We start from the raw sequence: 13,502 nt of genomic DNA on the forward strand, positions 1-13,502 counted from the left end.
AACGGACAGAGTGCATAAACATGATTTAGACCTTGTTTATGGAAAAGTGTTTATTTCTGTATTTCATGGTTGCAACTTGTTGAACATTGTCCACAGTGTTCCTATCATCTAGTTTAAACAGTACTGCAAAAATGTTACTTACAGAGTGCATAAACATGATTTAGACCTTGTTTATGGAAAAGTGTTTATTTCTGTATTTCAAGGTTGCAACTTGCTGAAAAATATCCACAGTGTTCCTATCATCTAGTTTAGACAGTACTTCAAAAAAAAAACGGACAGAGTGCATAAACATGATTTAGACCTTGTTTTTGGAAAAGTGTTTATTTCTGTATTTCATGGTTGCAACTTGTTGAAAATTGTCCACAGTGTTCCTATCATCTAGTTTAAACAGTACAGCAAACATTTTAGTTACAGAGTGCATCAAACATGATTTAGACCTTGTTTATGGAAAAGTGTTTATTTATGTATTTGAAGTTTGCATCTTGCTTACAATTGTCCACAGTGTTCCTATCATCTAGTTTAAACAGTACTGCAAAAATGTTACTTTACAGAGTGCATCAAACATGATTTAGACCATTTTCATGGAGTAGTGTTTATTTCTGTATTTCAGGTTGCAACTCGCTGAAAATTGTCCACTGTGTTCCTATCATCTAGTTTAAACAGTACTGCAAAAATGTTACTTTACAGAGTGCATCAAACATGATTTAGACCATTTTCATGGAAAAGTGTTTATTTCTGTATTTCAACGTTGCAACTTGCTGAAAAATATCCACAGTGTTCCTATCATCTAGTTTAGACAGTACTTCAAAAAAAATTACGGACAGAGTGCATCAAACATGATTTAGACCTTGTTTATGGAAAAGTGTTTATTTTTGTATTTGAAGTTAGCATCTTGCTTACAATTGTCCACAGTGTTCCTATCATCTAGTTTAAACAGTACAGCAAAATTGTTACTTACAGAGTGCATCAAACATGATTTAGACCTTGTTTATGGAAAAGTGTTTATTTTTGTATTTGAAGTTTGCATCTTGCTTACAATTGTCCACAGTGTTCCTAACATCTAGTTTAAACAGTACTGCAAAAATGTTACTTACAGAGTGCATCAAACATGATTTAGACCGTTTTCATGGAAAAGTGTTTATTTCTGTATTTCAAGGTTGCACCTTGATGAAAATTGTCCACAGTGTATCATCTAGTTTAAACAGTACTGCAAAAAGGTTACTTACAGAGTGCATCAAACATGATTTAGACCTTGTTTTTGGAAAAGTGTTTATTTCTGTATTTCATGGTTGCAACTTGTTGAAAATTGTCCACAGTGTTCCTATCATCTAGTTTAAACAGTACAACAAACATTTTAGTTACAGAGTGCATCAAACATGATTTAGACCTTGTTTATGGAAAAGTGTTTATTTATGTATTTGAAGTTTGCATCTTGCTTACAATTGTCCACAGTGTTCCTATCATCTAGTTTAAACAGTACTGCAAAAATGTTACTTTACAGAGTGCATCAAACATGATTTAGACCATTTTCATGGAGTAGTGTTTATTTCTGTATTTCAGGTTGCAACTCGCTGAAAATTGTCCACTGTGTTCCTATCATCTAGTTTAAACAGTACTGCAAAAATGTTACTTTACAGAGTGCATCAAACATGATTTAGACCTTGTTTTTGGAAAAGTGTTTATTTCTGTATTTCATGGTTGCAACTTGTTGAAAATTGTCCACAGTGTTCCTATCATCTAGTTTAAACAGTACAGCAAACATTTTAGTTACAGAGTGCATCAAACATGATTTAGACCTTGTTTATGGAAAAGTGTTTATTTATGTATTTGAAGTTTGCATCTTGCTTACAATTGTCCACAGTGTTCCTATCATCTAGTTTAAACAGTACTGCAAAAATGTTACTTTACAGAGTGCATCAAACATGATTTAGACCATTTTCATGGAGTAGTGTTTATTTCTGTATTTCAGGTTGCAACTCGCTGAAAATTGTCCACTGTGTTCCTATCATCTAGTTTAAACAGTACTGCAAAAATGTTACTTTACAGAGTGCATCAAACATGATTTAGACCATTTTCATGGAAAAGTGTTTATTTCTGTATTTCAAGGTTGCAACTTGATGAAAATTGTCCACAGTGTTCCTAACATCTAGTTTAAACAGTACTGCAAAAATGTTACTTACAGAGTGCATCAAACATGATTTAGACCTTGTTTATGGAAAAGTGTCTATTTCTGTATTCAACTTCAAGTTTTCAACTTGCTGAAAAATATCCACAGTGTTCCTATTATCTAGTTTAGACAGTACTTTAAAAAAAAATACGGACAGAGTGCATAAACATGATTTAGACCTTGTTTATGGAAAAGTGTTTATTTCTGTATTTCAACGTTGCAACTTGCTGGAAAATATCCACAGTGTTCCTATCATCTAGTTTAGACAGTACTTCAAAAAAAATTACGGACAGAGTGCATCAAACATGATTTAGACCTTGTTTATGGAAAAGTGTTTATTTTTGTATTTGAAGTTAGCATCTTGCTTACAATTGTCCACAGTGTTTATTTCTGTATTTCAAGGTTGCAACATGATGAAAATTGTCCACAGTGTATCATCTAGTTTAAACAGTACTGCAAAAAAATTACGGACAGAGTGCATAAACATGATTTAGACCTTGTTTTTGGAAAAGTGTTTATTTCTGTATTTCAACGTTGCAACTTGCTGAAAAATATCCACAGTGTTCCTATCATCTAGTTTAGACAGTACTTCAAAAAAAATTACGGACAGAGTGCATCAAACATGATTTAGACCTTGTTTATGGAAAAGTGTTTATTTTTGTATTTGAAGTTAGCATCTTGCTTACAATTGTCCACAGTGTTCCTATCATCTAGTTTAAACAGTACAGCAAAATGGTTACTTACAGAGTGCATCAAACATGATTTAGACCTTGTTTATGGAAAAGTGTTTATTTTTGTATTTGAAGTTTGCATCTTGCTTACAATTGTCCACAGTGTTCCTAACATCTAGTTTAAACAGTACTGCAAAAATGTTACTAACAGAGTGCATCAAACATGATTTAGACCGTTTTCATGGAAAAGTGTTTATTTCTGTATTTCAAGGTTGCACCTTGATGAAAATTGTCCACAGTGTATCATCTAGTTTAAACAGTACTGCAAAAAGGTTACTTACAGAGTGCATCAAACATGATTTAGACCTTGTTTTTGGAAAAGTGTTTATTTCTGTATTTCATGGTTGCAACTTGTTGAAAATTGTCCACAGTGTTCCTATCATCTAGTTTAAACAGTACAGCAAACATTTTAGTTACAGAGTGCATCAAACATGATTTAGACCTTGTTTATGGAAAAGTGTTTATTTATGTATTTGAAGTTTGCATCTTGCTTACAATTGTCCACAGTGTTCCTATCATCTAGTTTAAACAGTACTGCAAAAATGTTACTTTACAGAGTGCATCAAACATGATTTAGACCATTTTCATGGAGTAGTGTTTATTTCTGTATTTCAGGTTGCAACTCGCTGAAAATTGTCCACTGTGTTCCTATCATCTAGTTTAAACAGTACTGCAAAAATGTTACTTTACAGAGTGCATCAAACATGATTTAGACCATTTTCATGGAAAAGTGTTTATTTCTGTATTTCAAGGTTGCAACTTGATGAAAATTGTCCACAGTGTTCCTAACATCTAGTTTAAACAGTACTGCAAAAATGTTACTTACAGAGTGCATCAAACATGATTTAGACCTTGTTTATGGAAAAGTGTCTATTTCTGTATTCAACTTCAAGTTTTCAACTTGCTGAAAAATATCCACAGTGTTCCTATTATCTAGTTTAGACAGTACTTAAAAAAAAAATACGGACAGAGTGCATAAACATGATTTAGACCTTGTTTATGGAAAAGTGTTTATTTCTGTATTTCAACGTTGCAACTTGCTGGAAAATATCCACAGTGTTCCTATCATCTAGTTTAGACAGTACTTCAAAAAAAATTACGGACAGAGTGCATCAAACATGATTTAGACCTTGTTTATGGAAAAGTGTTTATTTTTGTATTTGAAGTTAGCATCTTGCTTACAATTGTCCACAGTGTTCCTATCATCTAGTTTAAACAGTACTGCAAAAATGTTACTTACAGAGTGCATAAACATGATTTAGACCTTGTTTATGGAAAAGTGTTTATTTCTGTATTTCAAGGTTGCAACTTGCTGAAAAATATCCACAGTGTTCCTATCATCTAGTTTAGACAGTACTTCAAAAAAAAAAACGGACAGAGTGCATAAACATGATTTAGACCTTGTTTATGGAAAAGTGTTTATTTCTGTATTTCATGGTTGCAACTTGTTGAACATTGTCCACAGTGTTCCTATCATCTAGTTTAAACAGTACTGCAAAATTTTACTTTACTGAGTGCATCAAACATGATTTAGACCTTGTTTATGGAAAAGTGTTTATTTCTGTATTTCAACGTTGCAACTTGCTGAAAAATATCCACAGTGTTCCTATCATCTAGTTTAGACAGTACTTCAAAAAAAATTACGGACAGAGTGCATCAAACATGATTTAGACCTTGTTTATGGAAAAGTGTTTATTTTTGTATTTGAAGTTTGCATCTTGCTTACAATTGTCCACAGTGTTCCTAACATCTAGTTTAAACAGTACTGCAAAAATGTTACTTACAGAGTGCATCAAACATGATTTAGACTGTTTTCATGGAAAAGTGTTTATTTCTGTATTTCAAGGTTGCACCTTGATGAAAATTGTCCACAGTGTTCCTATCATCTAGTTTAAACAGTACTGCAAAAAGGTTACTTACAGAGTGCATCAAACATGATTTAGACCTTGTTTTTGGAAAAGTGTTTATTTCTGTATTTCATGGTTGCAACTTGTTGAAAATTGTCTACAGTGTTCCTATCATCTAGTTTAAACAGTACAGCAAACATTTTAGTTACAGAGTGCATCAAACATGATTTAGACCTTGTTTATGGAAAAGTGTTTATTTATGTATTTGAAGTTTGCATCTTGCTTACAATTGTCCACAGTGTTCCTATCATCTAGTTTAAACAGTACTGCAAAAATGTTACTTTACAGAGTGCATCAAACATGATTTAGACCATTTTCATGGAAAAGTGTTTATTTCTGTATTTCAAGGTTGCAACTTGATGAAAATTGTCCACAGTGTTCCTAACATCTAGTTTAAACAGTACTGCAAAAATGTTACTTACAGAGTGCATCAAACATGATTTAGACCTTGTTTATGGAAAAGTGTTTATTTCTGTATTCAACTTCAAGTTTTCAACTTGCTGAAAAATATCCACAGTGTTCCTATTATCTAGTTTAGACAGTACTTAAAAAAAAAATACGGACAGAGTGCATAAACATGATTTAGACCTTGTTTATGGAAAAGTGTTTATTTCTGTATTTCAACGTTGCAACTTGCTGGAAAATATCCACAGTGTTCCTATCATCTAGTTTAGACAGTACTTCAAAAAAATTACGGACAGAGTGCATCAAACATGATTTAGACCTTGTTTATGGAAAAGTGTTTATTTTTGTATTTGAAGTTAGCATCTTGCTTACAATTGTCCACAGTGTTTATTTCTGTATTTCAAGGTTGCAACATGATGAAAATTGTCCACAGTGTATCATCTAGTTTAAACAGTACTGCAAAAAAATTACGGACAGAGTGCATAAACATGATTTAGACCTTGTTTTTGGAAAAGTGTTTATTTCTGTATTTCATGGTTGCAACTTGTTGAAAATTGTCCACAGTGTTCCTATCATCTAGTTTAAACAGTACAGCAAACATTTTAGTTACAGAGTGCATCAAACATGATTTAGACCTTGTTTATGGAAAAGTGTTTATTTATGTATTTGAAGTTTGCATCTTGCTTACAATTGTCCACAGTGTTCCTATCATCTAGTTTAAACAGTACTGCAAAAATGTTACTTCACAGAGTGCATCAAACATGATTTAGACCATTTTCATGGAGTAGTGTTTATTTCTGTATTTCAGGTTGCAACTCGCTGAAAATTGTCCACTGTGTTCCTATCATCTAGTTTAAACAGTACTGCAAAAATGTTACTTTACAGAGTGCATCAAACATGATTTAGACCATTTTCATGGAAAAGTGTTTATTTCTGTATTTCAAGGTTGCAACTTGATGAAAATTGTCCACAGTGTTCCTAACATCTAGTTTAAACAGTACTGCAAAAATGTTACTTACAGAGTGCATCAAACATGATTTAGACCTTGTTTATGGAAAAGTGTCTATTTCTGTATTCAACTTCAAGTTTTCAACTTGCTGAAAAATATCCACAGTGTTCCTATTATCTAGTTTAGACAGTACTTAAAAAAAAAATACGGACAGAGTGCATAAACATGATTTAGACCTTGTTTATGGAAAAGTGTTTATTTCTGTATTTCAACGTTGCAACTTGCTGGAAAATATCCACAGTGTTCCTATCATCTAGTTTAGACAGTACTTCAAAAAAAATTACGGACAGAGTGCATCAAACATGATTTAGACCTTGTTTATGGAAAAGTGTTTATTTTTGTATTTGAAGTTAGCATCTTGCTTACAATTGTCCACAGTGTTTATTTCTGTATTTCAAGGTTGCAACATGATGAAAATTGTCCACAGTGTATCATCTAGTTTAAACAGTACTGCAAAAAAATTACGGACAGAGTGCATAAACATGATTTAGACCTTGTTTTTGGAAAAGTGTTTATTTCTGTATTTCATGGTTGCAACTTGTTGAAAATTGTCCACAGTGTTCCTATCATCTAGTTTAAACAGTACAGCAAACATTTTAGTTACAGAGTGCATCAAACATGATTTAGACCTTGTTTATGGAAAAGTGTTTATTTATGTATTTGAAGTTTGCATCTTGCTTACAATTGTCCACAGTGTTCCTATCATCTAGTTTAAACAGTACTGCAAAAATGTTACTTTACAGAGTGCATCAAACATGATTTAGACCAATTTCATGGAGTAGTGTTTATTTCTGTATTTCAGGTTGCAACTCGCTGAAAATTGTCCACTGTGTTCCTATCATCTAGTTTAAACAGTACTGCAAAAATGTTACTTTACAGAGTGCATCAAACATGATTTAGACCATTTTCATGGAAAAGTGTTTATTTCTGTATTTCAAGGTTGCAACTTGATGAAAATTGTCCACAGTGTTCCTAACATCTAGTTTAAACAGTACTGCAAAAATGTTACTTACAGAGTGCATCAAACATGATTTAGACCTTGTTTATGGAAAAGTGTCTATTTCTGTATTCAACTTCAAGTTTTCAACTTGCTGAAAAATATCCACAGTGTTCCTATTATCTAGTTTAGACAGTACTTAAAAAAAAAATACGCACAGAGTGCATAAACATGATTGAGACCTTGTTTATGGAAAAGTGTTTATTTCTGTATTTCAACGTTGCAACTTGCTGGAAAATATCCACAGTGTTCCTATCATCTAGTTTAGACAGTACTTCAAAAAAAATTACGGACAGAGTGCATCAAACATGATTTAGACCTTGTTTATGGAAAAGTGTTTATTTTTGTATTTGAAGTTAGCATCTTGCTTACAATTGTCCACAGTGTTCCTATCATCTAGTTTAAACAGTACAGCAAAAATGTTGCTTACAGAGTGCATCAAACATGATTTAGACCTTGTTTATGGAAAAGTGTTTATTTTTGTATTTGAAGTTTGCATCTTGCTTACAATTGTCCACAGTGTTCCTAACATCTAGTTTAAACAGTACTGCAAAAATGTTACTTACAGAGTGCATAAACATGATTTAGACCTTGTTTATGGAAAAGTGTTGATTTCTGTATTTCAAGGTTGCAACTTGCTGAAAAATATCCACAGTGTTCCTATCATCTAGTTTAGACAGTACTTCAAAAAAAAAAAAACGGACAGAGTGCATAAACATGATTTAGACCTTGTTTATGGAAAAGTGTTTATTTCTGTATTTCAGGTTGCAACTCGCTGAAAATTGTCCACTGTGTTCCTATCATCTAGTTTAAACAGTACTGCAAAAATGTTACTTTACAGAGTGCATCAAACATGATTTAGACCATTTTCATGGAAAAGTGTTTATTTCTGTATTTCAAGGTTGCAACTTGATGAAAATTGTCCACAGTGTTCCTAACATCTAGTTTAAACAGTACTGCAAAAATGTTACTTACAGAGTGCATCAAACATGATTTAGACCTTGTTTATGGAAAAGTGTCTATTTCTGTATTCAACTTCAAGTTTTCAACTTGCTGAAAAATATCCACAGTGTTCCTATTATCTAGTTTAGACAGTACTTAAAAAAAAAATACGGACAGAGTGCATAAACATGATTTAGACCTTGTTTATGGAAAAGTGTTTATTTCTGTATTTCAACGTTGCAACTTGCTGGAAAATATCCACAGTGTTCCTATCATCTAGTTTAGACAGTACTTCAAAAAAAATTACGGACAGAGTGCATCAAACATGATTTAGACCTTGTTTATGGAAAAGTGTTTATTTTTGTATTTGAAGTTAGCATCTTGCTTACAATTGTCCACAGTGTTCCTATCATCTAGTTTAAACAGTACAGCAAAAATGTTACTTACAGAGTGCATCAAACATGATTTAGACCTTGTTTATGGAAAAGTGTTTATTTTTGTATTTGAAGTTTGCATCTTGCTTACAATTGTCCACAGTGTTCCTAACATCTAGTTTAAACAGTACTGCAAAAATGTTACTTACAGAGTGCATAAACATGATTTAGACCTTGTTTATGGAAAAGTGTTGATTTCTGTATTTCAAGGTTGCAACTTGCTGAAAAATATCCACAGTGTTCCTATCATCTAGTTTAGACAGTACTTCAAAAAAAAAAAAACGGACAGAGTGCATAAACATGATTTAGACCTTGTTTATGGAAAAGTGTTTATTTCTGTATTTCATGGTTGCAACTTGTTGAACATTGTCCACAGTGTTCCTATCATCTAGTTTAAACAGTACTGCAAAATTTTACTTTACTGAGTGCATCAAACATGATTTAGACCTTGTTTATGGAAAAGTGTTTATTTCTGTATTTCAACGTTGCAACTTGCTGAAAAATATCCACAGTGTTCCTATCATCTAGTTTAGACAGTACTTCAAAAAAAATTACGGACAGAGTGCATCAAACATGATTTAGACCTTGTTTATGGAAAAGTGTTTATTTTTGTATTTGAAGTTAGCATCTTGCTTACAATTGTCCACAGTGTTCCTATCATCTAGTTTAAACAGTACAGCAAAAATGTTACTTACAGAGTGCATCAAACATGATTTAGACCTTGTTTATGGAAAAGTGTTTATTTTTGTATTTGAAGTTTGCATCTTGCTTACAATTGTCCACAGTGTTCCTAACATCTAGTTTAAACAGTACTGCAAAAATGTTACTTACAGAGTGCATCAAACATGATTTAGACCGTTTTCATGGAAAAGTGTTTATTTCTGTATTTCAAGGTTGCACCTTGATGAAAATTGTCCACAGTGTTCCTATCATCTAGTTTAAACAGTACTGCAAAAAGGTTACTTACAGAGTGCATCAAACATGATTTAGACCTTGTTTATGGAAAAGTGTTTATTTCTGTATTTCAAGGTTGCAAATTGCTGAAAAAAATCCACAGTGTTCCTATCATCTAGTTTAAACAGTACTGCAAAAAGGTTACTTACAGAGTGCATCAAACATGATTTAGACCTTGTTTTTGGAAAAGTGTTTATTTCTGTATTTCATGGTTGCAACTTGTTGAAAATTGTCCACAGTGTTCCTATCATCTAGTTTAAACAGTACAGCAAACATTTTAGTTACAGAGTGCATCAAACATGATTTAGACCTTGTTTATGGAAAAGTGTTTATTTATGTATTTGAAGTTTGCATCTTGCTTACAATTGTCCACAGTGTTCCTATCATCTAGTTTAAACAGTACTGCAAAAATGTTACTTTACAGAGTGCATCAAACATGATTTAGACCATTTTCATGGAGTAGTGTTTATTTCTGTATTTCAGGTTGCAACTCGCTGAAAATTGTCCACTGTGTTCCTATCATCTAGTTTAAACAGTACTGCAAAAATGTTACTTTACAGAGTGCATCAAACATGATTTAGACCATTTTCATGGAAAAGTGTTTATTTCTGTATTTCAAGGTTGCAACTTGATGAAAATTGTCCACAGTGTTCCTAACATCTAGTTTAAACAGTACTGCAAAAATGTTACTTACAGAGTGCATCAAACATGATTTAGACCTTGTTTATGGAAAAGTGTCTATTTCTGTTTTCAACTTCAAGTTTTCAACTTGCTGAAAAATATCCACAGTGTTCCTATTATCTAGTTTAGACAGTACTTAAAAAAAAAAACGGACAGAGTGCATAAACATGATTTAGACCTTGTTTATGGAAAAGTGTTTATTTCTGTATTTCAACGTTGCAACTTGCTGGAAAATATCCACAGTGTTCCTATCATCTAGTTTAGACAGTACTTCAAAAAAAATTACGGACAGAGTGCATCAAACATGATTTAGACCTTGTTTATGGAAAAGTGTTTATTTTTGTATTTGAAGTTAGCATCTTGCTTACAATTGTCCACAGTGTTCCTATCATCTAGTTTAAACAGTACAGCAAAAATGTTACTTACAGAGTGCATCAAACATGATTTAGACCTTGTTCATGGAAAAGTGTTTATTTCTGTATTTCATGGTTGCAACTTGTTGAAAATTGTCCACAGTGTTCCTATCATCTAGTTTAAACAGTACAGCAAAAATGTTACTTACAGAGTGCATCAAACATGATTTAGACCTTGTTAATGGAAAAGTGTTTATTTCTGTATTTCAAGGTTGCAAATTACTGAAAAATATCCACAGTGTTTCTATCATCTAGTTTAAACACTCCTGCAAAAATGTTACTTACAGAGTGCATCAAACATGATTTAGACCTTGTTCATGGAAAAGTGTTTATTTCTGTATTTCATGGTTGCAACTTGTTGAAAATTGTCCACAGTGTTCTTATCATCTAGTTTAGACAGTACTTCAAAAAAAATTACGGACAGAGTGCATCAAACATGATTTAGACCTTGTTTATGGAAAAGGGTTTATTTTTGTATTTGAAGTTAGCATCTTGCTTACAATTGTCCACAGTGTTTATTTCTGTATTTCAAGGTTGCAACATGATGAAAATTGTCCACAGTGTATCATCTAATTTAAACAGTACTGCAAAAAAATTACGGACAGAGTGCATAAACATGATTTAGACCTTGTTTTTGGAAAAGTGTTTATTTCTGTATTTCATGGTTGCAACTTGTTGAAAATTGTCCACAGTGTTCCTATCATCTAGTTTAAACAGTACAGCAAACATTTTAGTTACAGAGTGCATCAAACATGATTTAGACCTTGTTTATGGAAAAGTGTTTATTTATGTATTTGAAGTTTGCATCTTGCTTACAATTGTCCACAGTGTTCCTATCATCTAGTTTAAACAGTACTGCAAAAATGTTACTTTACAGAGTGCATCAAACATGATTTAGACCATTTTCATGGAGTAGTGTTTATTTCTGTATTTAATGGTTGCAACTTGTTGAAAATTGTCCATAGTGTTCCTATCATCTAGTTTAAACAGTACAGCAAAAATGTTACTTACAGAGTGCATCAAACATGATTTAGACCTTGTTTATGGAAAAGTGTTTATTTTTGTATTTGAAGTTAGCATCTTGCTTACAATTGTCCACAGTGTTCCTAACATCTAGTTTAAACAGTACTGCAAAAATGTTACTTTACAGAGTGCATCAAACATGATTTAGACCATTTTCATGGAAAAGTGTTTATTTCTGTATTTCAGGTTGCAACTTGCTGAAAATTGTCCACAGTGTATCATCTAGTTTAAACAGTACTGCAAAAATGTTACTTTACAGAGTGCATCAAACATGATTTAGACCATTTTCATGGAAAAGTGTTTATTTCTGTATTTCAGGTTGCAACTTGCTGAAAATTGTCCACAGTGTATCATCTAGTTTAAACAGTACTGCAAAAATGTTACTTTACAGAGTGCATCAAACATGATTTAGACCATTTTCATGGAAAAGTGTTTATTTCTGTATTTCAAGGTTGCAACTTGATGAAAATTGTCCACAGTGTTCCTATCATCTAGTTTAAACAGTACTGCAAAAAGGTTACTTACAGAGTGCATCAAACATGATTTAGACCTTGTTTTTGGAAAAGTGTTTATTTCTGTATTTCAAGGTTGCAACTTGATGAAAATTGTCCACAGTGTTCCTATCATCTAGTTTAAACAGTACTGCAAAAAGGTTACTTACAGAGTGCATCAAACATGATTTAGACCTTGTTTTTGGAAAAGTGTTTATTTCTGTATTTCATGGTTGCAACTTGTTGAAAATTGTCCACAGTGTTCCTATCATCTAGTTTAAACAGTACAGCAAAAATGTTACTTACAGAGTGCATGAAACATGATTTAGACCTTGTTTATGGAAAAGTGTTTATTTCTGTATATCAACGTTGCAACTTGCTGAAAAATATCCACAGTGTTCCCATCATCTAGTTTAGACAGTACTTCAAAAAAAAATACGGACACAGTGCATCAAACATGATTTAGACCTTGTTTATGGAAAAGTGTTTATTTTTGTATTTGAAGTTAGCATCTTGCTTACAATTGTCCACAGTGTTTATTTATGTATTTCAAGGTTGCAACTTGATGACAATTGTCCACAGTGTATCATCTAGTTTAAACAGTACTGCAAAAAATTTACTTTACAGAGTGCATCAAACATGATTCAGACCATTTTCATGGAAAAGTGTTTATTTCTGTATTTCAAGGTTGCAACTTGATGAAAATTGTCCACAGTGTATCATCTAGTTTAAACAGTACTGCAAAAATGTTACTTACAGAGTGCATCAAACATGATTTAGACCTTGTTTATGGAAAAGTGTTTATTTCTGTATTTCAACGTTGCAACTTGCTGAAAAATATCCACAGTGTTCCTATCATCTAGTTTAGACAGTACTTCAAAAAAAATTACGGACAGAGTGCATCAAACATGATTTAGACCTTGTTTATGGAAAAGTGTTTATTTTTGTATTTGAAGTTAGCATCTTGCTTACAATTGTCCACAGTGTTCCTATCATCTAGTTTAAACAGTACAGCAAAAATGTTACTTACAGAGTGCATCAAACATGATTTAGACCTTGTTTATGGAAAAGTGTTTATTTTTGTATTTGAAGTTAGCATCTTGCTTACAATTGTCCACAGTGTTCCTAACATCTAGTTTAAACAGTACTGCAAAAATGTTACTTTACAGAGTGCATCAAACATGATTTAGACCTTGTTTATGGAAAAGTGTTTATTTTTGTATTTGAAGTTAGCATCTTGTTTACAATTGTCCACAGTGTTCCTATCATCTAGTTTAAACAGTACTGCAAAAAGGTTACTTACAGAGTGCATCAAACATGATTTAGACCTTGTTTATGGAAAAGTGTT

Source organism: Oncorhynchus mykiss, chromosome 29, assembly GCF_057628025.1.
Source record: "Oncorhynchus mykiss isolate SJ-2025 chromosome 29, ASM5762802v1, whole genome shotgun sequence".
Lineage (NCBI taxonomy): Eukaryota > Metazoa > Chordata > Actinopteri > Salmoniformes > Salmonidae > Oncorhynchus > Oncorhynchus mykiss.